Source organism: Pungitius pungitius, chromosome 15 (genome assembly GCF_949316345.1).
Source record: "Pungitius pungitius chromosome 15, fPunPun2.1, whole genome shotgun sequence".
NCBI classification, from domain to species: domain Eukaryota; kingdom Metazoa; phylum Chordata; class Actinopteri; order Perciformes; family Gasterosteidae; genus Pungitius; species Pungitius pungitius.
Genome location: NC_084914.1, coordinates 4,178,192 through 4,195,866, shown reverse-complemented (window position 1 = coordinate 4,195,866; position 17,675 = coordinate 4,178,192).

Genomic DNA, 17,675 nt, shown 5'->3' with positions numbered 1-17,675 from the left:
ACGCCGGCGGGCGGGATGAGGTCGAACACGACTTTCATGTCCGATTGTGTTGAAATTGTTGTTGTTTTTTTCTCACCTTTGGAGCGGCAGCAGAGTGATTTTTTGGGGGGATTTACGAGCTCAATTTAGCTCGACGTCAATATTAAAAGGTGACAAATAATGCAAAAAAAGGGTTTGCTCCAAAAGAAGCTTTAGCTAGACGTTAGAAATGAAAATAAATAGAAACTGAAGTTAGAAGAAGCTCTTGGAAGCCGTGAATAACGAGGTGTTAGAGGTTGGGCCGTGAGTTGTGAGTCGCGTCATGAGCCGGTGACACCACATCAGTGGGATCATCGCCAGGAAGTGATGAGCAGGCATTTTACGCTCAGTCAAGACGCGTTATGATAAATGTGGTGTCGGTTTGGGGGGGGGGGTATTTCAGTTTCATGAGCTCATGTATCGAGCATTAACACACACACACACACACACACACACAGAAACAGCAAATAGAGTGCGTCAGCATTAACACAGTCATCATGCTTTGTGAGAGCACTATAAAAACATGTTTTAATCACTCATCAGCGAGTGTTATAAAATGAACGGTGGCTCTTTGCTCTGATATATGTAAAAAAAAATAGTTGACGTACCAAAGAACAGCTCCGCGTTGTTTCGGCGGTTGTTTTTTTTTTTTACACAGAGCTGTTTAGTCAAGCACGTGCGTGAGTGTTAACAGGCAGTCAGCTTATAAACTTTCTGGTGGCGAAGGCCTGCCAGAACATCAACAAAAGGCCGGCGCGATGACACGACCTTATCACTGTGAAACACTAGTTTGACTAAAACATAAAACACATGTAGACGGATGGGAATGAATATGTGTAGAAAACCGAATATGGAAAAACTGGTTGTATCAAATATTGTAGACGACTGCATTGAAGTCCGAGTCCACGTTAGGCTGCATCATCCATGTTGACCGATGTTGAGGATTCGACAGCATTTATGCTAATTTGGTTTCTCATATATTACATTGGGAGTCTATTAACAGCAATCAAAACCAATTCTCTATTCAAACTATCCCACTAATTGCTTAACCGAAAGCCCAGGAATCTATTTGGCTTGTAATAAACTCTTTTTATATGACAGCTTTCATAACAGCAACTCGAATGCATTACCTCGCACATTTAATGACACAGGTATTCACAACGTGGCAAAAGTGGAGTGAAAACAGTATTAAAAAATCCTAAAGAGATGCAAAACAAGACAATAAAACCAATTGCAAGATACAAAAAAATTATGATACATTTAAAATAAATTACATTACAATAAATGACATGCCATTTAGCTGCTTTTTATTCAAAAACAAAAGGAAGTGCAATTTCACCAAATTTACAGCTTGCTGTTTAGTGTTTTTAGTATATATAAATATTCATTAGATAGTGAATACTACTTAAAAATACTGGGTATTTAATTTAAAAACATCTTTCCCATTTTAATGTAATGACTCTCCAAGCACTGTCATTATCTGCCCGAGTGGATTTCAAGTGCCAAAAAGGCTATTAAAGTTATTTTAATTACTCATTTCAGCTGCAAGATTACTTAACAATAATTAGCTGCAGACACAAATTACCAGGTCATTAGAAGAGAGGGCTGACATGTGGAGGGCTGCAGGGCCTTTGCATGTCAACCTTCACTCCTCTTTGCCTACTGATTTAATTCTCTTCTCGTTTCTTCTCAGTCTCTTTTAAAAATAAAAAAAAAAATCAGGAATATATTTTCTCCAGATATCTTTAATTGTTGTGTTTTATGTCCTGAGACGCCGGGTGATGAATAACCATCATCAGTTGCAAAAAAAATCAATTATAGGACATTTTTGCATATATTTTATATATATTATATATATGTATATATGTATTACATACAAACATGGATCATTGTGTATTACCATAGCTGTATGGTGTTATTTTTCTACTATATTTTGTGCCATATTGCTACTCCCAGGTAATTTTTCAGGAAACCGAAAAAGCCAAAATGTTTTTAAATTATTTCCACTTGACCGCATCACATTATAATGCATAACCATAAATGTGCTAAATAGATCACAAAATCTATACATTAATATATAACACGCGGTGCAACACTCTACCTCTGCAGTGCTTCCCGCTCCAGTAGGTGTTTCCAAGGCCAAATTCTGCCTTGATGACTCACAAGGTGAAAAAAAAACGAAGAAAAAAAAAAAAAAAACAAGAATTGTGCAGGAGGGGCTGATGACTTATGGGTGTTGGACAAAAAGAAAGTCGGGTAGAGATAACCGCAAACATTCCATTCGCGGGATGCAAGTTTAACACATTTAAGTGATCATAACATTGTTTTTCAGGAGATATTTATTTATTTCATTCTAATATTTTTGGGGGGCTTCAAGACTCAGCAGTTGTTTTGGTTTTTTTTGTCATAGGGTGCAGACATTACTATGACATGTTCTCTTAGCTACTTCAATCTTTGTGTCATACGTCAGTAAATAGATCACACAAAGAGAAAACCTTTAAACACTGTTTCTATATTCCATAAATATCGCATTCTCAATTCCTCCTCTTCCTCCTTGCCGCATCTTCATCTTCTCCTCCCTGCCGTCTCATCCTTCACTTCGACCCCCCCCCCCCATTGGAGACAAAGGGAAGCCTCCACCCCATCGATCACGCCAGCCTCCTGTGACCCCCCCCCAGACCCCCCTACTCGGCCCGGGTCTGCCGTGCTTTGTTTGTTCCCTTCCTGTGTTTTTCTCAGAGCGGCATTGTGGTGCTCTCAACGAGAGGCTCGTTCAGACGCCGACGTGTTGAGGCACACATCCTGCTCTTAATGGGCGCTTTTGGTCGCAAAACAAATTCAAATTGGAGCGTTCTGTTCGCACCGCTGAAGTCAGATTTAAAAAAAAAAAAAAAAAAGTGTACAACACCTGGCCCCCCATTGGAAAGCTATTTAAAATCTCACAGAGTCTCATGTCTCACCCCTTTTAGGGCGGGATCTATTTAGAAGTCTTCAAACCATGATGAGCGCTCTCGCGTCTCGCGGCGCCGGCGTTGGGTTTAGCCGCGCGTGGACACCTTTCACCACGCGACTCCATTTCTCTCTCTCTCTCTCTCCCTTGAGTGGTCGAGGGCCGAGCTCAAGAGGAAGAAGCTTAATGGGGCAGTTAAACAGCGGGACAATGCTGATGAAAGCTGCTGCAGAAAGGAGGGGGAGAAGATGATGGGAGGGGGGGGAAGGAGGGGAGGGTTGAAACAGCACAGAGATGCCAAAGTCTAAAGTCTTAATTTCCCGCAGGAAAGAAAAAAGGCAATTCAAATTAAATTGTCCTTTAAGGAGGGGGTGGGGGGAGCACTGGCCGCAGAAGCAGATCTTTACACATTGTGGTGCCTTTGGGCCTACAAAGACGGACACGTCAGCAGCTCGTCGTAGCGGCCTTTTAGCTTAGCACCAACTGGACTTTCCGTCTAAAAATGCAAACGAACCCTTAAGATTTAACCTGCAGCTGTCTCTTATTACTGCAAAGCCCGCCCGGTTTCACATCGCGGACTCGTTTCAGACGCTGGTACGCGCCGTTCTCGGCGGCTCAGGGTTCAGCTGCCTCGCACGAGACGAGGCAAATGTTCACTGGAGAAGCAAATATCCGTTGGAAGGAGAAGTGTCCCAGCGGGGGGGGGGGGGGGGGGGGGGGTTGTGATTCATTCACCTTGAAGAAGAACATTGCTGGTGGCTGAGTCACCGGGGTCACACCCCTGCACACACACACACACCAGTCACTCGACCGGTTCCCAGCTATCTCCGTCTCTATTGCACGCACACATACACAGACAAATTCAAATTCAACCCCACATTTCTGCAAGGAGCACATTAAAGGTGCGATATGCCCATTAATTAGCTGTTGTTATGCATGCAAACGCTCACAAACAGTCCCCCCCTTTTAATTAAAAAATCCAGCGATGACTCACCAGGTTGCTTAGGATGCACGATTTGACTTTATACTGTCTGCTGTATACTTTGTTATTTACATGTTAACTTCTATTTGATCATCGTTGATTTAGAATAACTGGTGAATGGACACGTCTATGAATGCAGAGTGGGAAGATGGTGATGGCAAAGTGGACGCGGTGTTGACCGAGTGGAACAGAAAGCCGGAAGCGAGTGGAAGCAGAGTGGGACGAACAGGTAGAAGGGATGGAAACAATCTAAGGTTAGGGAAGAATACGTGACATAGAGATAACTTCTCCACATTTATACTCAATGTTACAAAGAAGTGCTGAAGGCCAATTTTGTTCTTTGTATCTGCGTATGTGTTTTATGCCTTTTTTCCCCCATTTCAAGTGTCAATCACCTCCTCAGGCACAAATAAGGAACAAACCGTGCAGCGAGTTGTGGTCAAGTTGTGATGTGAATATTCAGTGTTCAGAAAAGAGGGGCATGACTCACTCGAGTAGTCCTTTTGCACAGTCAGAAGTCCTTACATGAGATAATGTGGCGACTCAATATCCACTCTCGAAGCTGGTCACGGGCCTAATCGCATTGGCGTGACCTGGGCATTGAGCGTGACGTGACAACAATGAGGGCTCACTTCCAAAATATTCATAACAGTATTTGAGCTCAAAACATCGTCATCATTTCGGGCTTTCATTCATCCCGCGAGCACCTGCATCACTACCTCTCAGTCGTGAAACAAAACACTGTGAAATTCAACAAGAACCGCCTGTGTGTCAGGGTTAGGGTTAAAAGGAGGGTTGACATCTTTATTCGTCCCGTGGATCAAAAACAAAACATAAACGGCAATGAACCATGAGCGTCTCTGCCAACAAACTCAATAAACTCAAAATCTCTCTTGACTGAGGAAAACGAAAAAGGCTTCAAAAGAACTAATTCTAAGAAAACTCACAAACAAAAGGTTAAGTATTCTAAGACAAGGCAACTGTGGCCTTGGGAAGGCTTAGGTGGACACAAGGTCGTACACTCAGGCACAGGACAAAGGGAGACGCAGACTATAAGACACATGAGGGTAATGGGAAACAGGTGGACACAATCAGGAATCAGGAGAGACGATTCGACTGGTGACATGAGGAAGGGCAAGTGACCTGAAACGAGAGGAAGGGTTACTGCTTTCAAAATAAAAACCGGAAATGACAAGACCAAAACATGCAGACAAGACCCCAACTTGACCTCAACCCTCTGACGCTGTGTTGTCGTAGCCGAGTCCTCGTTTAACCTTCTGGCACATTTAAGGGGTTTCGATCTCTGCAATTTGTCGTTTTCCTTAGATGTTACAAAGAAGGAAAATCTGCACCTTCAGCTCAAGTGGACTTTGTGTACTGTTTTGTGGAAGCATACTGAGTTATGTCTTTGGCTCCTCCATGGCCATTTGAGAATTCCCAACTTCATGACTTAGAGAAGACTATTTTCCAGTCAGGATATTTTCATATCCCCAACAGACGGAATAATACCAGACATTAACACTAGCTTACTTTGTACACAAATGGTGTGCATGAGGGGCCTGTAATTGGATGATGGATGAGCTTCCCCCCACCCCCCCGTGATGTGATTAGCTCGTGAGATGCTGCTGTTTTATCAGATCTAGGATCTGCTGGAGTGTCGTCTGCTGAGCAGATTTAAAGTTCCAGTCATTAAAACACAAGGGAGGACTTGTACGGGACGGATGGAATTAGCCGCGTTCGGGTTGCCACCTTGCTGTAGCTTCACAGTTACAGAGGGAGAGGGGGGGGGGGGGGGGACAAAATAAGCTCAACAAGAGAAGGAACCAAAGACATTCTCACACAGCCTTTGCAGTGTGTTCCATCCACACTTTCTACACGTTCTACAAGAGATACACCCCACCTGAAGTGTGAGGAAAGAGCTCGTGTGAACTGTAACGAGTGAAATGACATGGACCTCAAGTTGTGCATGGATAAATATAGTCATCATAGTAGCAGATTATATGTCTATAAAGCAAGGCATTGTAGTAGACATATAGTTTGCCGACTTCATTTTAATCAGTAAGTGTTTTCTAACGGACCTGAAAACAACCGGTGCAGCACGAGCAAAACCTGATTTTCCCTTGTGGAGTGAACTCTCGACTCATTTCTTTTTCAAACAATCATCCAACATAAATAACTCTGACATTGTGTGCATGGTTTGGTTCCTCTCACAATAGGAAACTCTCCACTAACAAGGCGAGCCGCGGCTCTTCTCGGAGCAGCTGTTTTTCACACATAGCCTGCTGTCTGGTTTGATGTTATTCGTGTACTCGGGCTTTATTGCTTTAGTGTACCAACTCCATTTGTTCCAGCTGAAAGAATATGTCACACAGGACGCTTACGTTGTTGTTATATCTGATATTTTTTTAGGGCTGTTAAACATAAACGCATTAATCTCTGCGATTAATTTGGCTGAATTTATGCAACAACATATTTTAACGTTTTTATGTTTGTTTACTGGAAGTTGACAGCGGAGACGAAACGGCCCGCTAGCTTCAGTCCGTCACGTCAACGTGGAGAGAGCCAACGAATCAAACATCAAACATTCGACACAACATACGGCGAAGAACTGTGCAGAGGAATTACCCCACGTGTCACGCTAAATATACGTGTGCGCTATGATAAGCAAAGTTCTCCTCAGATCAATAGTTTGAGTTTGAGATTTTTCATGGGCAAACAGTTATGCATTGTATTTGAGTGTCAAGGGCTTTTATTGTGAAATGTAAGGAGTGGCTTTGATCTGGGCTGCCATTGTTAAGGTTGAAAGGAGTCATTTATTCAGGCGTCTTGCTAAAGACTTTGAACCTTATGAGAGCTCAGAAAGATTGACTCAGTTCCGGAAAAAAAGGCACGGTTAGATACGACAAAATGAATATTCCTCCTCTCGTAACACGCACTTCTATTCAATACGGCACATTTGCTTGCAAATTTGCTTCCAGCGCTAATATTGCCTCAGCTGGCTCTGTTCAAGCCTGAATTTAGACATGCATGATCAGGACTTTAAGAGGAGAGTGGTATGTGTCCTCTCATCTAACTCTGTCTTGGGAAATAAATGAGAAGTTAAGGTTTAGTCTGTATTTCTTTTCTTTTTTTAACTCTCATTCTAAAGCCGTTTTTTTTTTACTTGTGTTTTCTGTCAAAACTGGGAAAACTGGAAAAGTTAGTTGTAAGACTTCAGTGAGAGTGTGTAACATACAGGTTACCACTGGCCTCCCTTTTTTTCAGATCTTGTTTCTCTTTCTGAAGAAAAACAACACCGAAAACAAAGGCAGCCTGTGCAACAGCTGTAACCATATATGTCCCTGTCAGTACCAATGTTCCCACTTCAAGCATGTGCAGACGACAGGGCTGCGATCTGGGACTCGGGGTCTGCTGCATCTCTCCCATGTTGCCTCGTAACGAGGGCCGACTGCAGCACAGATTAACTGCGATCTGGTTTGTGTTAAAACACCAGCGGCTTCACCAGTTTCAGATAGAGAGTTGACTATTTTAACGTGGCGCTACGGAGGCTGGTTTCCCCCGGGTTTTTGTCAAGTCTGGGCGCGAACTTAATGATGAAACGTATCCCCGTGAGTAAATGCCAGGCTGCCTTGGCTGATGTCAAGGGCAAAGTCGTTGATGCCCGTGGATCTTGGCGTTAGAGATAACAATGGGAAAGAAAACAAAGCAACAAAAATGCCACACTGTTAGATTCTGCCTCTCTCCCTCCGCTCTCTACCTCCGAGGCCTTGTAAACAACGCAGCGCTGCGGATCAACTCGACCTCCGAAACACTGCGACCGTACAGACACCTACGTGGGTGAGCTGGCCTGTTCTTACATTAAATGAGTCCGCAATCAGCGCCTCCTTGTCAGGCTAAAATGTCACCAGTTCATCATGTCAACGGGGACATTGAGTCACTCGAAAATGGCATCACTTCATTCTTGTGTCAAAGTGGCCTTGTGTGCTTATTTCTTTTTTTTAAAATAGAAACTCTTCACTGGGCAGAAATGCAATAGTTAATTTGTGTACTCGGCGCTGCGCCTCACGTCGTAACCTCTACTTTAAGGGTGGCTGCACGTGGCTGATGGATTTAGCCCTAGATGAGCCTTCCCGCTCACATAAAAAAAAAGAAATGTGCATCCTGGTTTTTTCAATCTCTCTCTCCCACCACCAACTAAAATAACGGCCGAAACGGCAACCCGGACACATAATTAAGTCGAGAAATGTTGTAAGCGGTCAGCGTCCAGGCTTCCTCTTTAAAACCTCGGGTTTAACTCCGTTCCCCCCCCGTTTTTCGAGACGTATTCATCCATCCGCAGCCATTTGATCACCAGTCCAAACCACAGCGATGACTCACGGGTAAATGAGCCCGAAAGAGGAGGAGCGGGGGTGGGGGGGGGGGGGGGGGGGAGGACAGAAATTGGACGGATTAAGTCTCGGGGAAAGGCTTGTGGTTGGTAATCAGAGAGGAATAGCTGGAATCAGACTGCTGGCGGGTGCTGGGAGTCCATCAGGCGGTGCAGTCGCCTTGAATAATAAACAAGAGACGGAGTGTGATGAGCATTTATGGTGGTCCCCACTAAAAAGCCTGTTATGGCAGATCCTTCTCCAAAAAAACAACAACAACAACATTTTTTATTGTGCTTAAGAAGCCGTGAAGGTATCGAATTTGTGGAGGATGGCAATGCTGTAGGATGAACAGAACATTATGAAACACAACTTTCAATCACATTTATTGTAGAAGGACAGTTTAGAATGAAAGGTTTTGTCCGTGTAGGCTGATATAATCTAGTCCTCGAGTGGCCCGAAAGCTATAAAGAAACAAATGAATGATTGGTACTGTTGCACAGCCTGACGTGGTGACGACCCGTGGAGACTAGACATGGAGACTAGACATGGAGACTAGACACACGTGATTGTAATCACCGCATGAGTAACTTGTGCTAAATACTACAGGAAAGCTCTTCCTTCCTGCTTGCTTCCTTCCTAATTTGAATTATCATACTTTATATTCATGACTGACTTTTAGTTAGAACATGGATTTAGGGCTCAGTGCCACAGAAGAGGATGAACGGATTGTTGGGTGTTTTTTTTTTTTTTATGAGATTTGTTGGTTAAAAGCGCTTGCCGCTAAATGTGTATTTATCCACATGATCAGTCCCCTGCAAATGCCCAATTCAAACCTGTATGAGTAACTTTTGGTGAAATGAAAATGGTGAAACTTCATCGTCTTTTTCTGTTATGAAACTTTGAATGATGAAGCATTTAGGAGCTGACAATGTCATTGCTGATTTTGGTGTAATTTTGATCCTGTTTTGTTGTTTAATAAATCATTTTAATGAAGGCAGTCCTGTCATTTAATAAAAAATCAGCACATTTTTTCTATTCCTACTCATTAAATTCGAACAAAAAAACAGACTCTGAGAATCCTCACGTTTTCACCCTTTTTATTTCATTCGAGGAAAAACAAGGCGACGAAAGCCATTTCAGCACCACGCTCATCGCTTAGGGGAATAACCAGCACGTGGTATTTGAAGTGTTTTTGACCACTGATGTTCAGGCAGCACCAGATGGTTGCAGTTGAAAAGGCCGTCTCTCTGCCAGTCCACTTCACCAGAGGCACAAGCATTTCACAGCACAGGCCAGTGACCACGGGCAGGGGAAAAAATGGATGGAAAAACACTTTTATTCTGGTAGACACCAGTTTAACATTGAGGGGAGGAGGGGGAGGGGGGGGGGCAAAGGACAGATGACTCAAAGCAAAGCAAAGAATGTATTTTATTGAGCCATCTATTCCCCACCGGGACTCACTTTGCGTGAACCGGACCGGTGAGCTGCAGCGGAGACAGTTTTTACGGGGGTCCAGCCCGTCAAGTAGAGCCAACCTTTCATTAACGTGAGTGGTGACACGCGATGGGAGGTAACAGTTTACACAGACACAGCCCCACGGGCTGCTACACAGAATCCAAACGTACGCTTCAACCCTTGTCTTTTCGTCTAAAAGATGGCATCTCGATTGCATTTAATTATTTAACTTAGTGAAACAACTCCATGTGTTGCTGACATGACACATAAAATAAGTCAAAAGATACAATGAGTCATCCATTCAAATATTTCCGTTGTTATGTCGCCGATCTGTAAGCGTTTAACTTACACATTTTCAGTGACCTCAGTTTCTTCCCCCCCCCCCCCCCGAGCTCTTCCTGAAATGAAGGCAGCATGCAGCGGGGTCGACTGGGGTAGCTACGAGTCTACCATGCAATGTGTGTGTGTGTGTGTGTGTGCGTGAGCCTCGACATCTGGCCGCTGATGGCGGCCAGATGTCGAGGCTCACGAGGATCCTGCTGACAGTCGGGACCAGCTGGGCCCGACTGGACACCGACACAGACGTACCGAAGCAGGCGAGCAGCAGGCGGAGGGCCCGCTCCTCTGACCCTCAGCGTGGGAAAGCACTGAGTGTGTGACCTCCACCGGGAAACTCATCTCACTCATCTGTTGCATTGGGGTTGTACAAAGTGTTATTTCTAGACCCTTCTGCTCCCCTTTTTCAGGTAGATAAATGAATAAATATATGGATTTTGTATTTTGATTTAGCATTTACTTATTCATTACCAGATTATAAATAAAGATGATGCTAGAGAAATTACATTTCATTTAGAATATTAGAAATTATATACAAGTAATAGTGTGTTATTGATCAGAGCGATACTGCTAGTCCGGAGGGGGGGGGTTTGGTTGGCTGTATGGGGAAACTACACATGTGAAAAATATGGACTGATTGATGAAAATATTGCATGCTGCACTCTATTTAGTCCACGAAACCCGGTCCACTAAATCCCTGTTTTGTAGTCTTTATTTCTTATATCTTGCTGACAACATAATTACCAGTTAATCAAAAACTCATATATGTATACTTTTATGCTTTTTATCTTTTGAAAACAGAGGCATATGAATAATAAAAGATGAACACAAAGAGCTTTGTATAATGAGTACTTGATAATTCAAGTAAATTCTGCTGCTAATGATTCTACTCATCTACTTGAAGGATACGTCTGGTGATATTCAACACCTTTGTGTTTTTTTTTTTTCTTCAGTCTGCCTTCTAATACTTTTCAGCTTCCTGTCTCTAAAACCGTTGGTGGCACTCCGCCACATTTGTTGCTAAACACAGACCTTAAAGTTTTTTTCGGTGTATTTTTTCAAAGTCAAGTAGTTCAACTTGTTGTTTTTTTTAGGTCTGGAAGTGGCGGGCCGACTGTATTTCCTCCTCACCCGGTCCGGGATGAGATAAGAGTCTGAGAGGATCCTGCCCCTGTGATATCCACTGCCTGCCTGGATTAGCGCCTCATTTGGCTCGTTGTATTTTAATCAAGCGTCAATGACGCAGCTCTGAATGCGTTGTGGAAATTGCCAAAACCGCCACGTGCAACATCAGTCGACCTTTTACTGTGCTCTACGATCCTCATACGGGCCCGACTGGACCGGACCGCGGCAGAATGAAAACAAAGGTGTTGTTGTTGTTCCCCCCACAACTTCCGCCTCTAATCACAGAGAGTCCACAACACGCTTAGCTTGTTGGCAGTCGCATCAAAACAGACTTTGTGCAGGAGATCGTTTTGTTGGGAGGAAGTCCAAATGGCACGTTGCTAGAATATCACGTGTCCCCCTTTTCAGGCCCTCGGATCTATCCATTCCGGGGGGGGGGGGGGGGACATTAAAACCAATCCTCTGTCTGTCTTAAATAATACGGTGTCGCTGACGTCGGTATCCTCTTGAATTCGCGCTTGTTGTTTGTTTTCCTACGTGTCCGCTGGTGGTCCTTTGCAATCAGAGCTGGGGATGTTGCGCAACAGTTAAAAGCAAAGCCCTGGGGGAGCCCGAAGACGAACACGACAAGACAGCGTCAAAAGGTATTTATTCATTTATACTTTGTGTGAGACTCTGCGTTACGGGAAATTCTGCAAGACGGTCCCGGCCTCTTCAGCGATAGGGTGTATGGTGTCCGTAGAGATGCCCCGGAGGTCTGAGGGCTGTGACTCATGCTCAAAGCCTTTGCGCCTGTGACATGGGGAGAGGAAATAGGAGCCAGATGCCAACAGATATCCACCAGCACATGGCTAACACGACAAAGCCCGCTCCGTGCCAGCAGTGGACACAGAGGACTCAGATGCAACTCAAGGGATTTTTCCACTGGCGTTTTTTTTACGTCAAAGTCTCGACAAAATGTTTACAATTCTCAGACATTTAACTTTGGAACCAAAACAATGACCGACAAAAATACACAGAGTCATGGCAGTAGTTGTGTGCTGCAGGCTGGGTCGTGGGTTTAAATTGTTTACTCCACAAAGTATAATTCTGTCCTGGTTTTTATGTTTTTCCCAGAGTTTTGGCAGGGATGAAAATGTTTCAGCTGAAGCAGAATTTGACAACCATGTTTTAAATTAGTACAATTTGAGACCTTGCTAAGATGTTGGTTTCCATCAGAAATGTCTTAATGTTTGCTGCCAATAAATCCAAAATCCATCAAACAGTGGAACACTCACCATCTGCTTATGTAGTTTATTTAAAGAATGAACTCAGTTTTATGAAGTGAAGCTTTACCAGGGGTTTAACCAATTTTCCCCATTTTAATGCTTACAGAACATATTTACTGTATTGTGCTGTAAACAGTCCTCTGACTATTGATCTAAAATTGACTTGCAGTGTCAAAAAATACTTTCTATTCTGTTCAAGTAAATTATTTCCAAGTGAACTGATTTAAGTTTAAGCTACAGACAATTTCACAGGTGCATTCTGGGTTGAGTTGGCTGATGATTCAATGGCAGCTATTAACACACACTTTGAGTTTTCCCTTTAGTGTTCTGCTTGAATTAGTATAATACTCTTCATTAAACCTTGTCAGAGTGAAGGGTAATTAACTCAAAAGAGATCCTTGTGTCACGACATCTTCATTACGAAATACAAAATGCAGAAGCCAGGTTGTCTGAATCTGACAAACAAATCCTGACATTTTATTAAACAAATAATAACTTTCCCCTTGAGGATTAAAGAGAGGTGGAAAACAGAAGAAATAAAGTCTCTTCATTAAGGGCTCTACAGCGAGCACTTCCTTACATTTAAAAGAAAGATCTGGCAAAGCCGTCTACCGAATGCAGCAGCCGTGAACGATGGTGCAAATTTCATCTGGTTTTATTCAAAATCAAAGACTATTCTGTACATCTGGGAAACATAGAGGGGGGAATTATTCAAAATATGCAAGTGCCTTGAGAGCAATTCATCGTTTGTTATCAATCAGAACACGGAAGCAATCCGTCATTTTACTTGAAGAGGCAATTACAAATCCATATTTGCATGGTTGACACATATTCACAGTGATACGCCAGGTCGAAGGCTGCTGTATTTCAGTTTGAGATATGTGTGGTGCGAGGAGAAATATAGAAAGCATTGAACATATGAAGGGCAATTGTACATGTAGACACTGTGCAGACCGCACTGCTTGATGGAGAAAACACAGTGACAACAGTGACACAAGTATTTTTTGCCATAATTCGGACCCTTCTCCAGGTGGGTTTGACAACGTGTAGCTCTAAGACAATGAGTCACCTGCACCTGCGGCAACCTGAACGAAAATGTACAATGCGGGCATTATAAACAAAAGCCGCGGGTGAATGGTTCCAATTTGTGAGCCTCTGACCCGTAGCACTGCTGCTTGTTCATGTAACGCTTTGCAGTTTGACACGAGCCCTGATGTGAGTCATGATGTTCACATTTTCCAACACATTTCTCTCTTCACTGGAGCACACAGAGAAAGGCCGAGGTCAATTAGAGCAGGTATAGCGGAGAGTCGTCGGCGTATTGTTTTAACCTGTTACTTGGCTTAGATTTGAACTGCTACAGAAGAGAAGATTGAACGTTTTTTAAAACAACAATGAGTGAACGCCCACAATCAGCTGGTAGGGTATTCACAGGGAAAGAGAGAGAGTGACTGAGAGATTATGATTAATGAGGAGTTTAAAGATTTTTTTCCTTGACTGAAATTCCGGTTTAAGCTTCACTTTATACTTGAGACATATCAGAGTGCAGCTGGGACAGAGTCATTCTGCTGTTGGTGTTATGATAATAATAAAAAAAATCATATGTTTGTTTAGTTGTAATGTTTCCTTTTTAAACAGTATTTTCAAGAGTATTAAAAGACTGCAACGCCTTTGACTTCAGACGGAAAGAATCGCCTACTTTGTGCCCCTCGCCAAAGCCTGACCACAGTCTTGGCGGGCCTCTTCCTCCCCCTTTATCTACGCCAGGTTTTACTCCCAACCCGGCCACGACCCTCTCCCCCCTGGCTAACACCCTCACCGCCACAGAGCAGGTCTGCTGTTCGCTCAAGAAACAAAACGGCTTAAAAAAAAAAAAGAAGAGGGCTGCTGGACCGGATTGGATTTCGCCAGCTACACCCTGCCTGGAGGCTCTCACCTGTCCTGGCAGATCTCTTGTATCTGTCCTCGTACCAATGCATCATTGTACCGGGCTGCTTTAAAAACAAATCTCAAGTCATCCGCAGGGGCCCCAAAGCACCGACGATTACAAGCCTGAGTGACTTCTGTTGTCATAAAAGGTGCCGAGAGAGACTCGTCTTGCGTCATTTCTAAACCATTACATACGGGATCTCTCTGCAGGTTTGCATACAGGTCAGCAAGTGTTCGAAAGGGTGCAGTTCATGGAGGCTTTAGCTCTGCTATCAACACTGTGTTAAGAGCCTACCCGACCTGCCGATTAAAAACACAACTCCACAATGACTCCGGCTCTGACTGCCAGCAGATTTATCACTTCCTTTCCAACAGGAAATAGTGATTCAAAAGTTGTTGACCACACGCTAGAAACACCAAATCCCAGCACTGGTAACCAGCAGGGCTGTGTTACACACTACTGTGCAGCGACAAGACGTCAACTTTGTTTCACAAATGAGAGCAAAAAACACGTTTCAGCACCGAAACACATTTCCTGATTGTGACCGAGTGATTTTGTGTGACAACGGTAAGCGGAGTCTCTGATGGTCAAATGATCAGTAGAAATACATCAATGATATTCTCCAGACTGTTTGCATTCGGTCACTTCCTTTTTCTTCTTCTTCTATTCATAATCCAATTCAGGTGAAAAAGATAAACCGGCTCCTAAAAGAACGGGGTCACAAGAGACTGCCGTCTCCACCTATCGGAGGTAGGGCGGGCGTGGGACTAATGCGCCACACCTGCCTCGGTTTAAGCGTTTCCACGTTGCCAGATTGTTTTTTCAGTCACACGTTTTACACATTTGACCTTCCTGCTTTGCCAATTCGCGTTCCATTAAATACTGGACAGGTTAATGTTCTCTCGCGCAGCTCCACAGATCAAACAAAATGCCCCCCCCCCCCCAGTTCTTTTTGTTGAGCATGCTGCCCGAATATCCGTGGGCTTATGAATTTCAATATGCAGGCCTGGTGGAGATGATTTATTGACTTTTCGATGCTTCGGACCGCGTTGTTTACGGAGTGCTTGGAGGAAATATTGTTTCGGCGTAGCGGGTGTGGTGGTATTGACACACTGTGGGGTCTGCGAAACCAGACAAATAGCAAGTTTTCCCGACTGGCCCAAAGAGATGCATAGATGGACCTTTTTTTTTCTACTTTGAGGAAGCTGCTACAGTAAACATTTAATTTAAACAATATTCTCCCCCCCCCCCCCCCCCAGGAAAACTGCTGGCGTCCACTCAGGATTGAAACCTAATGTTAGGCATTAAAGGGAAATTAAGGGGCCCACATGGCCCGCAAAACTCACTTGATCCCCCCCCCCCTGCTCGCCCGCGACTTTGGTCTTTACCCTTTTTGCTCAGAAGAAACTTCAAAGCAGAGGACGTCAGAGCTCGAGCAGCACGGATTCATAAATGGGAACAGAACGAACCGGAGCCGCACGGCCCACACAGCAGCTCGTTGTTTCTCTCTTTGTGTGTTTTTACTACTCTGGAGTTTATTTGATGAATCGACACGTTGAAAAGAGTTCTCCCCCCCCCCCCCCCCCGCCTGCTTAGCAGATGGCGCTGAGCTGACCAAGTTAAGTAACGAAAGCGCAGCCGCCAACGGTAGCTAACCGTGGAGCGAGGAGAGGCCCTGAGAACGTTTGTGCTGCAGACCAGATGCAGAGTGGAGAACCGGGGCTTGATATGAAAAACAACGAGGCAGAAAACGAGGGGTTTTCATGCAGTTCCGTCTATCTGATAAACGTGATGATGTCGTCAGCGTTACGGTACACTGGTTCATGACCTGCTGTTTGACACACTGTGTATTCACAAATACATTTTAATTAAAAGGCATGTTGGGTCGGTTGTTTTTTGGGGTTATTTTAGTTTCTTTGGAAAACGCTATACGATCACTCTCATTATTGTAGATTGAATGTAATCAATATAATCCTTGGCATCTACTTTGAATTTTGACTTCAGTTTCATGTTTTTCAAATATGGAAATTAAACATCAAGATGAGGTTTACTTGTTTTCTTTAATCAAACATTAAGTTAGCTGCTTCTTTATTGCCATTGTGTACAATCAGTTTGACATTTGGAGCACTTTGTGCAAAATTATTTCTATTGAGTCATTGTCCAAGTAATAATAACCACACCTGTTCTGCAGCCGGTTTCAATCTTCTAGTGTTTCATGAATGTCTGTGTGCTAACTCCTTGGCTTGACTGTCCCAAATGTAATCAGTGCTAACAGCTCCATCTTTCAACACAAGAATAAACATAACATACATAAAAATCCTCTTCCCACGGCAAATCACGTATGAATAAACCCCCCCCCCCCGTGTCATAAAAACTCCTCTCCTGCTTTTTGCGTGTTATTTATGCACCGTGTCGTTGTTCCAGACTGCGTCTAAGGAGCTATGATACATCGTCCATGATGAAGCATCGAATGTGAGGTGTGCTTATGTGCCCCCCCGCCCCCAGAGCTCACGTTGCTGTAATCTTTTTCCCTAAACCTAAATAAGGGATGTTGCTGCGCTCAACGGTATCCTGGTGACACCGCGGCATTTAGTGAGAAATAAAGGAGTTCCAGAAATCCCGACCTCGGTTGCTCAGGATAATCCACATACCTGCTTTGCCAGCGGTTTCCTGTTGTTGTGCCTTGAGCGCCAAACTGCGAGCACAGACAGTCCCGTTCTCGCCTGTAATGAGAGAAGGCAGACATGTGTCTCCAAGAACCAAGGAACCCATTCAGAAACAATAAAGATCAATAAATAGCCCCGGTGAGGAACATGTTGGGGTGTACTCTCCCTCTGAGAAATGCAGCTGTAGTTTAAATAATGAGTGAAGATGCAGCTTTCATGGAAGATAACGTGAATGAAAAACACTACTGTAGCTTTTATTCTAGTAAAACACCGTCCCCAGCTCGCATCCCTGGTCTGAAGGAACATAGCAAGTAATAAAATGACCATTGTTGAGTCATGCTATTAATTAGCATCAAACAACATGTGGTTTTAAAGCCATACATAATCCTGCTCCACTGCAGCAGAAACTAGTGGCGAAGCGACATCAAACGTCGCTTGTGTTCATGTAGGAGGAGGACGTTCGCACAGACAGAAGCGTGGAGCAGATGAAGACTCTTTACTACGGACATTCGAAAAATGGATGTCTGTGAAGAGTAATAATCTCCCCCACCCCCCCCCCCCAAAAGCGACCGCTT